General features: G+C 43.4%; 1 protein-coding gene and 1 long non-coding RNA gene across 5 annotated transcripts in view; both read left to right on the top strand.

Annotated features, from left to right (window-relative positions):
* Nucleotides 1–17733, top strand: part of IQSEC1 (IQ motif and Sec7 domain ArfGEF 1) — a 277486-nt gene that overhangs the window by 61564 nt on the left and 198189 nt on the right. The window lies entirely within an intron of this gene.
* Nucleotides 102–5164, top strand: LOC117245076. The gene is made up of 3 exons (XR_004499270.1): nt 102–298; nt 702–899; nt 4773–5164. It is a non-coding gene; the product is annotated as an uncharacterized LOC117245076 (long non-coding RNA).

Raw genomic sequence — 17733 nt, 5'->3', positions numbered from 1 at the left:
TGTAAATAAGTGTTTGTCTTTCAAGAACTGTAGTTGTGCAGTGCAATGGAATTGGTAATCCCATGGCTCTAAAATATGCTGCACTTCCATAAATAATTTAATTTTGAGTTAATTGACGCTGCTGGATTTAGGTATCAGGACCATTTACCTACCTGGCTGATGGACCTTGGAGAAACAGAGAAGAGTACCTGAAAAAAGGTGTCATCACTGAGGGCTGTGCACATTGCAGAGGAGGGAAATACTGTGTGGATTGCTTTGGGATACTGAAGAGGAACCAGGCAAAGAGAGCTCAAAACTGGTAACACAAGTAGACCTCCCTGTACAGTCTAAACTGATCTCTTTTAGAGATTCACCTTTGTTTGAAAGTTAAATAAGTCACTTTTCCAAATCCAGATGCATAAGGAATAGTTGACTTGAGTCCTAGTGAGAAGCAGTTTTATGTCATTGTTAAATACAGGTAATGACTTAGGTATTTAAAGGACTCCACAAAGTTTTTGAGAATCCTTAAGGCATTTAAATACATATTACTCCATGTTTCTTAATCACACTGAAAAGAATACTCTTCTAATTTCCTGTCTCAGCTCCACAGCAGACACAGACTGTATGTGTTGTTAGTGGAACAACTGTGTTGTTGTTAGTAGGCAAAAAGAGTGGGAGCTTTAACATATTTTTCTTTCCTTTGTATTTGAATTCATTTGTAGTAGCAGCAGTGTCAACATGTGCTGAGCAAGGCAGGCTGGATGAGCCAGAGGAAAAGCTCAAGGGTTATTCTTCACCTCACTGTGTCTGTATTTTGGAGAGGCTGTTGACAAACTACAGACCTGATGTAGGAGGTGCAGGATTGTTCTTCTCATCTTCAGCCTCTTGGACTGCAGTGTTTGAGTACAGAGATTTCCCAGGTGTGTTTTAGTGTTGCTGAGTCCTGAATGCTTTTCTTAGACTGTTCTCAGTGAGCCCTTTACCTTGTGCCCTCCAAGAGTGACACCAGTTCTAATTTACATTAGAGCATTGAAACGACAACATTAAATAACCCCCCAAATCCTGCAGCCCATCCTGTAGGGCTGCAATGGGATCAGTTTCCTCATTTACAAAATTAAATAGGTAAGTGCTCCCACACAAACAGGAGGGGCAGTTGGACTTTGAGTCGTCCCCAGCACTGCCCTCCCTCACCACTCACCTCAGCCACTCCCAGGCTGAGGCTTTTATGGAGGTCCTTAATGGGGTTCAGTAATGAGCTTTTTAATTATCGCTTGGAGGCCACACATCCTGGTGCTGTTTCTCACCCAGAACAGGTCAATCCTAAAGGTGTAGGATTAGATGAGAATCATAAAAGCTGATTATTTCTTAATTTTTTTTTGCATTTAGCCAGTGGCAAAATTGAGATCTACTCCTTGAAAGTATGTAGGAGGCTATTAGGAAGTGGATAATTAACAATAGAAGGAGGGTGGAAAGGTACGATAAGACTGTTAATTAATTACTGGTTCTTTATTCAGAAAGGACAATGTGATTCCTGAAACTTGTCAGTTCTCAGTGACAGTTACAAGTGGGCAATATTAGGGAGTAAAATTATCCAAGTAGAAAATAAGTGCTCTTAAATCAGATCAGCAATAGAGGAGTTTTAATTTCTGGCTCCTACCTGGTAGACCCTGAGCTCTTGCTTTGTCCTTCTTCTACCAGTAGTGCAGAGTGTGATGAGCAGGAAATTTCCTCATAAATGTAAGAACTTAAGCAGTGGACAGTCAGCACTGACCCCCATGGGCTACTTCCAATTAAACTCATCCTTCCTTCTATAAATTCCCCAAGTGATATGGGATTTCTGGCTGGAGCATCTTTGCTTTCTTGTAGCTTTAGAAAAGCAAATGAGCTCCTGCCTGTCTGATGAAGGTCAAACATCTGTCCAAGCCACATGGACCCCATCCAACTATAAACAGTTCTCATTAGGAAACAGAAGCTTGTCATTTATGCTCATTTTTTTTCGGGAGGGGGGTGGGGGGTGTGTACACATTTTAAAAAATGGAGTTGTAGAGCTCTTACCCTTCAGATGCTCTTCACTTGCAGCACCTTCCACATTAAAACTTGATGTGCACTTAAGTGATGCTTAAGTGAACTGCTGGTAATAATCCAGATGAAAACTGGGGTGTTGAGAGATGGTGTGATGTGGATTTGCTTTTTGCAACACTAGGAAAGGAAAGCAGAAGAGTTTGAATGGTCAAGTCTTTTTAGAGCAGAGAGATATTTTTAGGTTTCCAGATTAGAATATATCTTTAAAGTGTTGTTGTACCACCTTACTCAGTAATTTCTATTGAAAACAGAATGGTTTTTCTGTTGGGCTTTGTTCACTTTGTCTTGCACACAAGCACTTGGAAATGTGAGGAGCACTAACCACAACCATCAGCCGAACTCTCAGAAATGCTCTGTTCAAGAGAGCCACCTCACAGGCAGCTAAAGCTCAACACTCACACTTTTAACAGCTGTTCTCCTTGAAAGTATTGATTCTAAAAGTTGTAGAAATGGAAAGAGGGAAAAAAAAAACCAAACTAGCCCAAGAAATTGGTTTTCTGTGTCTTTATTATTGTGAAAAGTTTAAGGAAGAACTTGGGGTGCCAATAATGGAGTTAGAATGACCTGCTTGGGGTTTTAGGGTGATTCATGTGGATGTGTCTGGATTAAAAATGGCTTGTACCACCTTGAAGGGTAGAAAAGCAGCAGTGTTAACCCAGGGAGTCCATAATAGCTGGAAATACCAGTTATTTGGGTTTTTTTCCTGCAGCTCCCTGGAGGTGGGAGGGAGCACAATGTCAGGGGAAGGTTCTCCCTGGAAATCTGTTCATGTGCTTCTTGTTTCTGGCTTGATTTGTGGTTGGCTTCTGGTTTTTTTTTTTTAATTAGAAAAAAAAAAAGCTTTAGCACCATAGTTGGGATAGTTTCTTGCTATCAAAACCAAAGTATCTTGAAGCCTCCTTATTGCTTTGGTCAGTTGGGATGAGCTAGTTGTGAGAGAAGAGTGGAGCTGATTTTTTAGGACAGTGATGTTAAAACAGGTGTTTGTAGCCCTTCTTCTCTCCTCTTCACAAGTGTAATTGCTTCAAAGCCACAGAACTGCCAGTAATCTCAAAACATTTTTCCATGTCATCCGGGCGTTGGTAGGTTAGGGAGGGTGGGGTTGCAAACTGGGGACCTTAAAAAAGACATGGCAGAGCAAATGGGAAGGGCAGAGAGAGATAAGATGTTCCACAGTTCCACCAGAACAGCGAAGGGGTAAAAATTCCAATATTCTTTCCAATTTATTTTTCCTCTGTCCTTGAACTCACAGCTGAATCCAAAAAGCTATTAATGAATCACTTGAAGATTTGCTCTGCCCTGGAGTGCTGGGTATAGCCTGTTGGAGGATCCTGTGCTGTAAAATATCTGTGATTGGGTTGACTGCTCAATAATTTAACCAAGTGATTAAACTGAGGTTGTAATAAGCAAAAAAACTGATTGGGCAAAACAGAAAATACTTTGAATTAAGAAGAAAATGTGAACACTGATTTTGTGTGTGTTTGTGCACATTAAATGAATAGGATTTTTAAAGGATGTCTACAGAAGAGGTCTTGTAGGGGGCTAATATTTGGAAGGATGATAGCCCAACATATCAGCATTCTGTTACCTCAATAGCTATAATAATGAAAGATGCCTGTACTTACAGGGACAAGTAAAGCATGAAATAGTGCAGGGTGTCCATGGCGGGAAGATGGAAAAATGTTTAGAAAACAGCAAGTTGGCAGGAAATGATAAACTAACAGCATTGATGGCTGTTGATAACCAGATGACCTCAGGTAACTTCCACATCAGCTCAGTCACATTGAAGACCACAGAATATGGTTAAGACAATGGGGGGAATGGCTTTAAGCTGAAAGAAGAGAGATTTAGGTGGGATATTTGGAAGAAATTGTTCCATGTGAGGGTGGTGAGGCCCCTGGCACAGGTGGCCAGAGAAGCTGTGGCTGCCCCAGGATTTCTGGAAGTGTCCAAGACCAGATTGGACAGTGCTTGGAGCAGTCTGGGATAGTGGAAAGTGTCCCTGCATGTGAAACAAAATGAACTTTAAGGTCCCTCCCAACTCAAACCACCCTGTGATTCAAAGTTTTGGTAAGCTGGTTTTAACTAATCTTGCCTGATCTTAACTAGGAATTTTGTCCTGGGATTCTTGAGGATAGGAGGGCTGTGTGGGCAGCACCAGGGGCTGTGACCCAGCTCCAGGCTCTGCTCGGGGCAGGAAGTGTGCTGGAGGTAACCAAGCACAAGGGAAGGGACAAGGGAAAGTGGGATTTCACCTGTCAGTTGTTGGGATGAAACTTGTGGCCTCTCAGAGCCCTGGTTCGGCCACAGTCCCTTTGAGTCTCTCCCCTAGGAGCCAATTAACTGTAAACTGTAATTAAAAAGAAGTGACTGTGTCTTCAAACAGCCTCCTAAGTGCCATTTTCTGAACAAAACAATGACAAATACCTCGAGATAAGAGAAGGCTTTAGTGCATTTTAATATCTTTATGATGAATAAATCATCTCATTTGTAAGGTTAATGAAAGCAGATGGATATGAAGGCTGAAATGTAGTTGCTCATTAGGAATTCCCTTCCAAAGTGTGTCCCTCGACAGTCCTGACTGAACAGTCTCTGAGGAGCTGTGGTGTGAAGTGATGATGTTTAATGCATGGGGAACGGCAGCCTGTTGCCAAATATTTACTGAACTGCACTTAAATCCCATTCACATCTCACCTTTCTTCTCATTACAGGAAGGAAAGCCTGCAGTGTCACAAATACTCAACAAGGGCACACAATTAAGAGTCTTTGCTGTTAGTTAGACTTGCCATTGAAATGAGGGCTAGTATTCTTAACACTGAGCAAAATTCTGCTTTTATGGACACTTTTGCCTGTTTTGCTGATACTAAATGGATATTTGGATATGTCAAGTGATGAGATAAACACAGGAGAGTTTGCTACTGCTGCTTTTTATTGTTTCATAATGGATGTTCCTCACTCTTAAAAAGGCACTGCGCAGCAAAAATTTATTTACTTGCCACATTGTGTGCTTTAAACTGGCTTAGAAACAACTTCAGAAACTGGATACAAACCAGAATATGTTTTTTTTAAAATGTCTTATTCTTTCTCCCTTCTTCTCATTAGATGTAGACGTTATGTATTAAAATTAAATAAAAATTTAACATCTTCCAGGTGACTGTGGAGGCTCAGATGGCCACTTGCAAGCAGCTCTGGATGTCTGCAGCCAAGAGGGAGGCGGCATTAGCCTAAAAGTAAAGGGATTTGTAGGTCCCTAAGAAAATCTCTTCAAAAACAAATCCCTGGGATCATCATGTGAATACCTAGGAGCATACAACTTTAGCTGGGTTAGATATGCTTAACATATAAATATATATGTTAAATATGTTCTATATGCTATCAGACAATAAAAAAATGTCTATTTATTGCTGAATTTTAATTGCATTTTGTAAAATGCCTCTTCCCCCTTGCTTCACCTTGGCTGGAAGCTCATTGTCCCTTTTCAGACCTTGTGATTAGTTATAAGGGATCATCTTGATGTGCAGGCAGAAAACCTGCCCTGACTGCTCCTCTGTGTTTGAAATGGTCTCTGATTTTTCTGATGCTTTCTTATTAGAAATACTCAGTGTTATAAATCCATATTGTGATATTGGCTTTTGCAAGTATTAGGATGAATATTATATGTTAAATGCTTTTTTGGCTAGGTCTGTACTTTTTCTCTTGCTAGCAAGTTTTAGGTGTAGAAGAATTCTGAATGTTAGAGCTATGCCCCTCTGCACAAAGCAAGAGAACCCCAGAGGGCAATACAGTGGGGCCCAAGCTGTTATCACTGGAAGGACAATGGAGCCCAGACTGTCATCAGCATTGACCACTTGCAGAGAAAGGAAATCCAGCCCAAATAAAATGATGATCAGAAGAAATAAAAACCATATGAAGCATGCTCTGAAGAGGCAGGTTCAGGGCATGACCATGCAAAATGCTTCTTAGCAAAGTTTGAATATGCATTAAACCCTCACAGCAGCAGGGGATAAAAAGAATGTTCCAAAGATATCAGGTGTGTTCCTGGCAATGTGCCAGGGCACCCAGCCGTTTTAACCCTTTGCTTTATTTCCTTTGTCTCCTAATTGTCTTTTTGTTTATATGAAACTTTTTAGAATTTATTAAGAGAGTGAACCTCATTTTTCACACTCAGCACCTGTGCTGGGGCTTTCTAACCAGGTTTTGTCATGTCTGCCTTTTTAGGACTCTTGTCTTAAAAACACTCCTGGCTGCTCACTGTCATTTCCCCTTGGGTGACCGTGAGTGGTTTTTGGGGAAGTAGGGGCAGGTACAGCAGAACTGTTAATCACCAGAATTGTGCTGGTTTCTGCTTATTTTGAGAAATAAGCTGGAGTACGATGCAAGCCCTCCTTCTTCTCTGACTTGGCTCAAATTACTGTGTTAATACTGCTTTGAGGATTTCAGAAACCTGTCTCAGGAGTCTGTAAGAGCTGCTGGCAGATAACAGACCTATCCCGATCACTGCCTGATTTCCTGCTGGCCTTACTTAAGGCTGGAGGTGTAATTTTTTCACATCTTTTCCATGCCCTCAGTGCTGAATTTTGCTTGGGAATCAGTTTCTCCTGTGTGCCTTCACTAACTGGCGTGCCAAACTGCTGTCACAAAACACACGACGGTGACTCTGCAGACTCCTAATTAGATTAAAATCCCTCCAGAAATGGATGCAGTCCCTTTCAGCTTGCCAGCTCCCAGTTACAAAGCGCTGCTTGCACAGAGGCTCAGCACAGGATGTGCAGTGCCTGTATTGACTTGCTGGGAGAAAGTCATGGCTCAAGTTTATCCCAGTGTTGAACTCATTAGTGCTGGGGCTCTTGGGATGGGCCTGTGCAGGGCCAGGAACTGGACTCGGTGATTCTTGGGCGTCCTTTCCTGCATGTACCATGGTCCTACATTCCACAGTTCCATCCTTTTGCTGGGGAGGAGCCGTGGGAATGGAGAACATCAGTGAGGGTTGTGGTGGGCACAGATGGGGCTGGGCAGGGAATCTCACTTTCTCCCTTTCCTAGGAAATGTGTTTGGATTACGAGTTCCTTTGTGTATTAAAGGTTGTGGGATTTCTGCCACGTGAATGATTGCTTTGAGCTTTTTCTTCCTCCTTGGCATGTTTGTGACACTGGCTGCAGGCTTGTGTTGCACCTTGCTATGCAAGTGGTTCATGCAAAGGAAGAAAATAGAAGCAAGTTCCCAATAAATAGTACCGGAAATATTTTTAGAAGCTTGCTGCTTGATCAAATATCACACCCTGTATTCCTCAGCACCTTCTGATGAATAATGAAACAATGCTGGATCTCTGTGCCATGAAAAGGGGGTTATCCAGCCTGGAATCTACCCCTGTTTCCCTGTCTGTTGTGTGATAGTTGCTAATAAAGAACAAAAAATTTTAAAGCTGGCAATGGAACTGCTTCCTGAGTCATAATCCCAGACTGGTTTGGGAACAAAGTTTATCTCCTTACAACCCCTCTGCCATGGACAAGGACACCTTCCCTTAGACCAGGTTGCTCAGGGCACAGAGGTGCATTTGAGATTTTTGTAGAGTTTTTAATGCAGAGAGCTCATTCTGATTTTCCATTGAGTGAGAAATTTTTGTTGTGGAAGTGCCTTTGCAGCCCTCACTGGGGTGGGTTTGGGAAAACCTCCCTTAATGTGTGTCCTGCCAGGAGCTGTGCTGGCTCTGGAAGCAGCTCTCAGAGTTGAGCTACCTCCGAGTAATTTTCCATTTGCATTGCTTGCACTGCTTATTAAACCCCAGCTCTCTAGTGTAAGTGGGTAATAATGGCTTTAGTTAATGAGGCCTTGTTTGTGAATAATTAATTTCCATCTCAGAATCCCAGAGATCTCTGTTAAATGGGTAAGACTGATGATGCTGCTGGTTGGTGTCCTGTTACATAACCATATCTGGGAGGGGGAAATGTATTTATACCTTGGTGAAGAACCTGCTTCAGTGCAAGCTCCTGCTTCTAGAAACACAGATCTGCTGCTTTGAAAAGTTCAGTCTTAAAACATCACAACAGAGCAATTCCTACTTTAAAATTCCGAGTAGATGGGGGAAGACTGATGCCAGAACATGTGAAGTGGCTTTTTAATGTCATTGTGTTCAAGGGCTGTACCAGCCCTTTCCCCCTGCTTTGTCCTGTTTTCTGCAGAGTGGAAGGAATTGCTGTTGTAGCCATGGGAGGTGGGCTGGGATTTGGGAATGATCTGTGTGGGGTGTCCTGACTAATGCCAGGTGGTTTTGAAGCAGTTTCTTACAGAACTAGTTGAATAACTTATTTTTATTTCAGCTTATTAAGATTCCTAATTTGTCTCAAAAAGTTCTTTTTTCTTTAATATTCATGTGGTGGAGATATTGATGGGTTGTGGAATTTTTTAGCGCCATTTATTTAATTTTTTCTTTCAAAGAATCGTGATCATGATACTGAAGCTGAGTATGGTGCATGAAGAGCCCCAAAGTTGCTGTGCTTTATGTAGAAAGTAGAAGTTATTAGTCATGTGGAACAGCTAGTAAACAGTAGAATGAAAATTTTAAATCTTAACGTTATCACTTTGATTATGAATACAAGAATGCTAGTAATAAGGTTTTTCTAAAGGTCCTATTTCTTGAAGTGAAGCAACAGCTGTAATTCCATAAGAAAAGCTGTTACCTGAAATGTGTTTACTGTACTTTAAATAAGATTAAGAAAATGAAAGTATGATAGAAATTGTGTAAGCAAAATATTACTCAAGACTCAGATGTCTTCAATAACCTTTCAGTTTTCTCTGTTGTTTTTGTTTAAATCATATTTTTAAGCAATAAAACCTAGGTAAACACTTCTAATAGGGTTTGCAGGAATCTTTCCATAGTGTGTAACAGTAAAAAATGCAGCCAACACCTAAATCCACAGTATATTTAAGAAATAGGCTTAGAATTAATTTTCTTTCTGATGGGGATGTAATTTCCAGGTACATTCGCAGGCTTCTGTCTGCTGAAATTCCCTTTTCTTTCTGGGAATATAAGACAATCAGTGTTGCCTTGGCGAATGTCTCCCTTGTTAGCTGGTTTTTACCTGTCCAGGTGGGCCTGCTCTACTGTCTGCTTTTTATAGAGCTGTTCAGACATGTGCAGTGAACTTGAATTTACAGCAAAATACTTAGTGCCTCGTGCTGAGTGTCCGTGCAGACATTCTGCTCACAAATTGTGGATTTACCCCAGGGTCTTGCAGAGGTGGTCAGAGATCACTTGGGTGAGCTTCTGTCCGGGTTGGAGGAGCTCATGGGGTCTGGAAGTGCTGATTTAACTGTTCCAGATCATCCCCTCACAATCTTGGTTGGGGTGAGCTCCTGCAAGGAGGAAGCTGCTCACTGAGCAATCCTTGGGAGACCTGATGGATAATTTAAATGCAGCCCTGGTTGCTTGAAATGCATTGATCTTTCACAACACTGTATCATCACAAAAGTGAGCTCAGTGAGGTATCTGTGCCTATAGATAGATTTGTGAGTGGAAATACACTGGGAGATTCTGGGGAGGACTTGTTGCTCCTTTTGGAAATGAATAGTTAATTGTTGGCATGGCGTAAACTTCACTTGCCCTCTGTCAAGCCATGAGGCAAGAAGGGTTTTGCCTTGCACTTTAATACACAAATTAATACGTGAAACACTCCGTGTCTTTTTCTTTGTTGGAATTTTTCAAGCACTGCTGAAAGTTTGTGCAGATGGAATGGTATAGAAGTGGAATTAGGCCAAGCATGTCCTCCTGCCTCACAAGACAAACGCTGGAGGAGGGTAAAGCTGAAGTGTTCCTGAAGGATTTGGTTTCCTTAGGCTTCTGAGAAACCCAAATTCAAGAAAGTATTGAAGTATTTGAGGGATCTGAAGGCTGATTTGCTCAAGCAGGTGTGGGCTTACACTGAAATTACTCCACAGATGTATCTGAGATGATTGAAGTTCCAACCTGTCATTGGTCCTTAAAATCCAGTACCTGCAAGTTCCTGCCAGAGCAACAGGGCTGGTGTCCCCAGCAAGGAGAAGAGAAAGTGCCATAAATGGCATTTTCTCCTTTTTGAGCTTTTAAAATATGTTATGAAAGCTGTCTCCTCTGCAGGAAACCTGGTGTGTCAAATTGGCTGAGCCCTGGCAGATGTTGGAGCTCAAGGCAGGATCTGAGTGCAGGGGCAGCACTGAGTGCTTGGGCAGTGCAGTGGGAAGGCAGAAAATAGCTACTTTATGTGCCAGGAAATTGTTCTGCTCCCCTTCCTCCTCATTTCTCTCCTCCAAATCAATACTGTAACTGGGACAAAAAGGCTTCTAACTTAGGTTTTCTTGTTGCTCTGTTTTTTTTCTTTGTTGGTGGGTTAGTTTTGTGTGGGTTTTTTTGTTGTTTTTTTTTTTAGTTAGAAAAAGCAGCAAAACCCTGATGGCTGAGGTTGAGTTTGGTGTGGTCTGGGTGACATAAGCACCTTTGCCTTTTTAAGAGATTCCCTGGAGAGTCTCAGTCCTGTGCCAGCAGCATCCCTCCACTGAGCATCTCCACTTAGTTGTACCACTGTTCCCTTCCAGAAGTCCTACAGTGTCGTAAAAAACCCTCCAGTTACTCAAAACACAAAACTATGATCCTTGGAAGTAGTTTTTCTGTTTCCTCTATAGAATAATTTGGTTTAATTTTTATTTTTTGCTGCTTTTGCTTTAAATGTGTAGCTCAGCTCACCTGGCCAGGCTCCTCTTGCCCTCAGCACCAGCTGCTCCCTGTGGCACCATTCACCTGACATTAAGGTTTGTAGGAGATTTCTCATTGACTTGCTGGAAACTGGATGAGGCTCTTAAATTATGCATGAGCAGTCTGCTGCCTGCCTGAGTGAGGGATTCTTCACCTGGTGGGGATGGAAGGGATATTTTAAAAGCTCTTGCTGCAGTTTGCAGCCAGGCACCACAAATCTCTCCTGTTCCTGTTTGGCTTTGCAGGATCCCGTTGGGGCATTGGAGTTTATATGCCCAGTCTTGATCTCCAGACTCAGGGCTGAGCTATCAGTTCCCATGGTCATGGGGAGGATGTTCTTGGATGGGACCCTAATAAATATCCCTGAGAAGGGGAAATGACCCTTCAGCCATATGGTTCCTGTGTCTTGCCTCCCAGCGTTCAGCAGCTGGACTCTGGCTGTTCCACCCACGAGTGTCTCTGGGAAGGCAGCACTTTGGTGTCACTGAAAAACTCCCAACAGCCTTGCAGGGTTTGTGTCTGAGGCAGAGACATCCCACAGGATCCAAGCCAGCCTTTCCCAGAATTGAAGGGCAGGTCAGGAGCTCTCCTTAGGTGCTGCTCTGTCCCGTGCAGCAAACGTCCTCTCACGGATGTTCTCCATCCTCAGGGTTGTCTCACCACTTTCTGAAGATGCCAAATCACTCAGAACAGGTCTCATGGCATTTTCTGCACTCCCCTGGGATTTGCCCTCTGAGGATGGTTGGTGTGGCAGCACCCTGGGCAGCATTTCCCTTAGGAAAGCCACACGGTGCTGGGGGCTGCTCAGCAGTTCCTGAGCTGTGGAAGTCTGTTCTGACATAGGAGTGAGGTCAAAGAGGAGAGGGGATCACTGAAGTGGTTCATCTCCCATGGGGAATGGGCCAAATCCAGCTAAAGAGCAGGACAGAGATGCAGGAAGAGCTGGAGACAGTGTCCATGGAATGGTTTGGGTGGAAAGAGACCTCAAAGCCCCTCCAGTGCCACCCCTGTCATGGGCAGAGGCACCTTCCATTGCCCTGGTTGCTCCAAGCCTGGCCTTGGACACTCCCAGTGATCCAGGCTTCTCTGGGAATCTCTGCCAGGGCCTCCCCACCCTTGGAGTGGTGTGTTCATGGCTACAAATCCTGCAATAGCAGTAGTAATAAACTATGGTTTGAGGTTTTCTTTTGTCAGATGGGCAGAATGAATTAAAAACTTGTCATTTACACAAGGCTACAGAATCTGTGCAGGAGCTGATTGCAACAACGCTGGGTTTGTACCCTGTGGTTTGTAGCACCGTTCCCTGCCCTGCTCAAAATGATGAAGTACAGCTCTTGAAATTTCACCATTTTGTTCTATTAGTCATCATTTTTTGCACTAAATATGATTCAAATATTTGCTCTCTTCAGCTGATACTTTCCTCTGAGAAGTTTAATTGTCTAGAAAATAACCTAAGTACATATTTAAGGAAAACAGTCTGTATTTATGCGTTAAGGTTTCAGCTGCTGCAGCACTATTTCTCATATTTAGGCATGTTAGGAGGAGAAATGGTCCTGTAGCTGAAAAAATCCACAGAAAATTAACTCAGTGATGTTGAATGGTGGCACCAGTGCATTTTTTCTGTCTTAGATGAACCATTGCATACTGAGATATTGTACAGTACAGTGTACATGTGCAGTTTTGGGGCACGTGCTTGAAAAGCTGTTCCAGACATGGTTAATGCTCCAGGCAGGGTTTGTTAGCACAGCACTGAGGGGTGGTGGGGTGTTAGTGAGTGACCTGCTGTGTGTGGGGCACAGTGTGGACATTACCACCTGCTCATGGCATTAAAATGAGGCTTGACCTTTATTATAATACAGATTTTAATAGGGTAACATTGAAACTGCTCTGAGTTCCAAGGAATTCTGTAGAGAACATGTTTTCCCTCCCTTAGACATGGCTTTAATAGGCTTCAGGACGCCAGTGAGAGAAAGACTTTGCAACCAAATTATGTCCATGTCTCATATCTAGCAACAGGGAAGGTTGTGCAGAATGACCCAGCAACCCTGGAAGCTGCTGTTGTACAGCTGAGAATGTAAAGGGTGTAACTGAAAGAAGTTGGTTGTAAAAGCAGCAGAGGTGAAGGTTTCATGGAGATGGCATTTAGATGTAGGCCATACAGAACCCTGCATAGGGTTCAGCAGGACATGGCTTGTCTTGATGCTCCTGTGCAAAATAGATTTTTTTTTCTGGGTAGCTCAATCCTAATGCACAAAAATAATGTTCCTTTAACTATATAAAATGAGTAACACGTGGGACTGAATGCAGAAATTAAGAAGCCATCTTTTTCTCTTCTGTGTTAAATTTAACTATTCCTGGTCTTTGCAAAGGCCATGTTGTTCTTTGCAGAGGATGAGATACAAAATTCACCATTGACCTTCTAGTATTGTACAGTTCTCAACTGCCTGGATGGTTCTTAGTTCAATACAGAAATTGTCTTTAATTCTCTTAAATTGTTATGTGCTGCTACTGTCAGGTGTTGAGCAGCTCCTAAATTTCTCTTATGGTGAATAAATGGCATGAAATCCAGGAGACAAGTGTTGTAAATCCCACTGCCATAAATCTTCCGTCCATCCAGGGGAGAAGCTGCCGAGCTCAGAGGTACTGAAGGATTTTGAATAGCTCTGGCACTGGGAATGACTCATTTTAAGATTACAGAGTCTTGGAGCTCTGGAGTCCTTCAATGTTACTGTTTTCTTCAGTCCTGTGCACCACTGCCCACGCTCAATATATGGAAATGTGAATTTTGTGGCTGAAAAACAGGTAGACAAAACCCCAGCAATCTAAACCCTGATGCAAAAAATCAGTAGGGTAATTTTAGGATGAAGAAAACCGTTTAGATACCAAACTCATGCAAGGTAAGAAAAGCATTTTTCACTCTGTTTTATGGCTGATAGCAAATATAGAAAAATCTCTAAGGACTTTTCCTGCAGCTCTTGTCCAGCAATGTGCAGCCTCATTTACCTGCTGCTTATAACTTTGCAACTGGGATTAGCTTTGCAATAACCCGGAATTTTACTGGGATGAGTCTCTCTCCCATCCTTAAACAGAGGCAAAACAAAGAAAATAATTTAATATTTATTTTTTTCTTGCTGTTGTAACCTCAGGATTAAAAGAAAAATTATGTAAAAAATCAGTGAAATCTTCCCAAGAATGCTTTTTGTTACATAGTCACAGACATTTAAAAAATGAGAGAAAGCTGAAGTTTTGCTTGTGGGAAAAATTCCAGATGTATTTGGGGAAAAGCTATGTTTCTCCTGTCTGTGTCACATCTCGTGGTGTTTTCTCAGAGCCACCTGAGCACTGTGAACATGGGTTTGTAGATAGTCTATCACTGAAATAAGAAAAACATTCCTCCCTCTGGATGCAGTAATCTGTAGTGCTGGGAAGTGTAAGCCTTATGATGGAGAAGCCAGCCCAGATATTTTCCTTCAGAGAATGAGGATTGTTTGATTGTGTATATTAAATTTAGAGGATGTTCATTTGCAATTTTGCCACTGTTAGGCAGGATTAGCTTTGTGACTTGCATGGACATTGCCACATCTGTCTAAATAAGTGTGTGTGGGGCTTGAATGACTTTGCTGAATTAATTCTGCTTTCATGGAAGCAATTCCTGAGCCACTGGGACCAAAATGTGGCTGCTGTGCTAAACACTGATGCTTATCTGCCTGGATGTGATTTTGAGATTGCTGCCAAGGGGACTGAGACTCATTCAGATGTTCTGAGACTGTTGGAAACCACAGAGATCACCTGGATGTGTTTTGGACTCCTCTGAGTAGTATTAATAGCAACATTGGTCATGGTCCAGGTAAAGCCTCAGACCTTCTCCAAGGACCTTCTGCTTTTCAGCTTCAAAATTAATATTTCAATGTAATAAGTTTGAGGAATGGTGCCACAGCTTGTGAGGCAGAAGTGGAGCTGTGATTCCAAGGAAATCCTGCATTCCTGATGTGATCTGTGAGGAAAATGCACGTGGTGCTGATTGAAATCAGTGGCTCCTTGGATCAGCTAACTGGGGTAAGGGTTTGTGTGCAAGGACCAGCCAGCCCTGCTGGGATCTGAGCTGTTTTTGAAAGGCTGATGAGAAAAACCTTCATCTTGGAACAAAATATTTGTCTCTCTGGGATACAACTGAGCCACTCATGGGAAAGCAGAACAAGCAGCAGCAATCTGATTTCCAAGGAATGCTCCCTCCCAGCTGAGAGATGTGTGGAGGAGCACGCCTGGCATCCTGCTCCCTGATGGGAGAGTTTCTGTATGAAACTGGGGAGAAGAAGCTGGGATGCTGCAGGATGGAAAGGGGATTCTCTCAGTAGTCGTGTGTCAAGCTGAGTGTCTCCAGGATAGGGCAGGAGCTGCTGCGTCTCTGGTGCATTCCAGGGATTTTGCTTCCCTGTGCCAGGAGGATTTGAGGATGGATGTGGGCACAGGGGCTGTCACTGTGATGGTTCAGCCTTAAAGACTGTTGCCTCACCTCAGAGAGGCCGTGAACTTTCCCCTGTCCATTTTGCTCAAGGAGGAAGATGCAATTCCTGTGTTTTTTCCAGGATTAACCCCCAAAGCCATATCCCATTTCCCAGACTGCCTTTTGTAAGTGTCTCATGAGCACTTCCCACAAACCCTTGGCTCCTGGGAATGGGCAGAGGTTGGAATGGCCTTCTCTTTGTTGGTAGAGAGCTGTGTGATGGGCACCTTTGCCACCTGTATCCTCCCAATTCCTCTTAAAAGTCCTTTGGCCAAGAGCCCCTTCAGTGCTGCTCTCTGATAAAGTTCCTTAAAGGAGGTGTCTCTTCACAACCTGGTTCTTCTGGCAGCCCTCTCCAAATGGGAAAAACTTCTGGGGAAGGAAGCTTCTGGTTCCTTAGTATAATTCATGAGGAATATTTAGTCTTCCTTAGTGGGAACAGCAAGGAATAAAACAGGAAGGAATATTTAGTCTCCCTGGGCTGTGGATCAGAGTGGTCTGGGGGAGCCATTCCATCAGACTGTGTTGCTCTGATGGGTTGTGTTCACTATGCATAGAGCAGAACTTACTCTAGGTGAGTTCCACCACTCCTGTGTCTGTTTCCTGAGGAGCTGCCCGTGGTTCCTGTGCTGGGATGAGCTTCTGTGGCAGAGCACATGGTGACAATGGCAGAGGTTTCTGTTCTTTAAGTTCCAGCTTTAGTACCCAAAGAGACCAGATCAGGAAGAGTCATTAGACTCTAAGCACATATTCATGGGAGGTTTAGTGGATTAAGTGTGCATGGAAGGGAGAGTTCAGTGAGATGAATCCAGCAGGGCAATGAGAGCTGGCCTTGTGGGACTTGGGATTAACAGAGCTGCTCTTGGGCTGGGCTATCAGCACCCGCAGCTGTCCAGCCTGGGACGAGGATCCTGCTTCCCAGTGGGCTGATCCAGGCATCCTGGACACATCCTGGTGTCCAGCTGCAGCAGATGCAGATCCTTAATCATGCTGGCTATGATTCTTCACTGGACATTAAACATATATTTACATCTATCTATGTATCTGTCTACATCTAATCTCACAGAACATCCTGAAGTGGAAGGGACCCACAAGGATCATCAAGTCCAACCCCTGGCCCTGCACAAGCCAGCGGAAATTTTATCTTGGCTTCAGACAAGTGGGACAGCTCCACAAGGGAATTCTGGTCACAGTGGTGTTTTTCGTGTTGCAGCTGAAGATCCTTGGACCAGGAACTTTGTGTTTCTGCAAGGCTAAGGACCCTGATATGATCCAGCAGGAAGGATCAGTTTGGAGTTTCTGGGATTTCAGTCCCTGAACCCCAGGGAAAGGGAAGTGTATTGGTGTAGTATCCTGGTGTGGATTATCTTGGATTATGTGACCCTGCAGCAGGGCTCTTTGTCAGAGCTCACAAAGAAAACCCAAGCTACAGGAAAAGCAGAATCTCAGAGGGCTTTCCCAACCTTAATGGTTCTAGGATTGAGTCAAACCATTCCCCCAGCACTGCCAAAGCCACCACTCACCCTTGTCCCCAGGTGCCACATCCACATGGCTTTGGGCACTTCCAGGAACAGTGATTCCACCACTGCCCTGGGCAGTTCCAACAAGGTGAGGAGTGTTGAGCCTTTTCAGTCTGTTGTCACAGCACCTGTGCTGCTTTATCCACTTTTCCCCAGCCACCAGGGCTGCATCTCAGCCTGTTCTCCTAGCTTTCAGCTATTTTTTTACTAGGGTCACTCTGTTTCTTTGCTGCAGGATATGCCTGCACACATTTCTGCCTCTTTGACAAGCAGGTTTAGCTTCAGAGGCCTGAAAATGGGTCAGCTCACAGCTGTGCCACGAGGTATCTAAAGCCACTGGTTTATTACAGTGTGGTCCCAGTATTTATTTACTTTTTAGCAATGCTGGCAAAAATACAGATATTTTCTGCAAAATTAGGTGCAAGAAGATTTTGTGCAAATACATAATTCCTGTGTATGCTCAGATCTCTTGGGGAGCTGGGACCCTCACCCTGGCTTGGTCCTGCAGTCCCAAATTCTGTTGCTCATTTCAAAACCAGGAGAGATTTAGTGCAGTGGAATGAGCCATTCCCTGTCTGCATGGTCCACTGCATAAACCAGGCCTTGAAGAAGGTTCAGCAAAGACCCAGATTCACTAGGCTGAAACTGTCTGAGAATTTCCATCCAGGGGACAGTGAATATTTTTAAAAAGATAATAATCCTGTGATAATTAAAATAATCCTGTGAGTCCTTTGCTACCAGCACTGTGGACCTCTCTCTGTGCATTGTACCATGCTTTATAAACACTGCTTTTGCAGCTTTATAAAACTGAGGGAGGTTTTCCCCATCTTACCAGGGAGAAGGAATCTGGGGAAATGATTCTGGGATCCTTTATGACACACAGGGAAGCAGAGATTGGTGTCAGTTCAGGATGCCCAAGTTCC

Source organism: Parus major, chromosome 12 (assembly GCF_001522545.3).
Source record: "Parus major isolate Abel chromosome 12, Parus_major1.1, whole genome shotgun sequence".
Taxonomy (NCBI): domain Eukaryota; kingdom Metazoa; phylum Chordata; class Aves; order Passeriformes; family Paridae; genus Parus; species Parus major.
The sequence above is the reverse complement of the archived record's forward strand: the minus strand, read 5'-3'. Positions and strand labels throughout refer to the sequence as shown.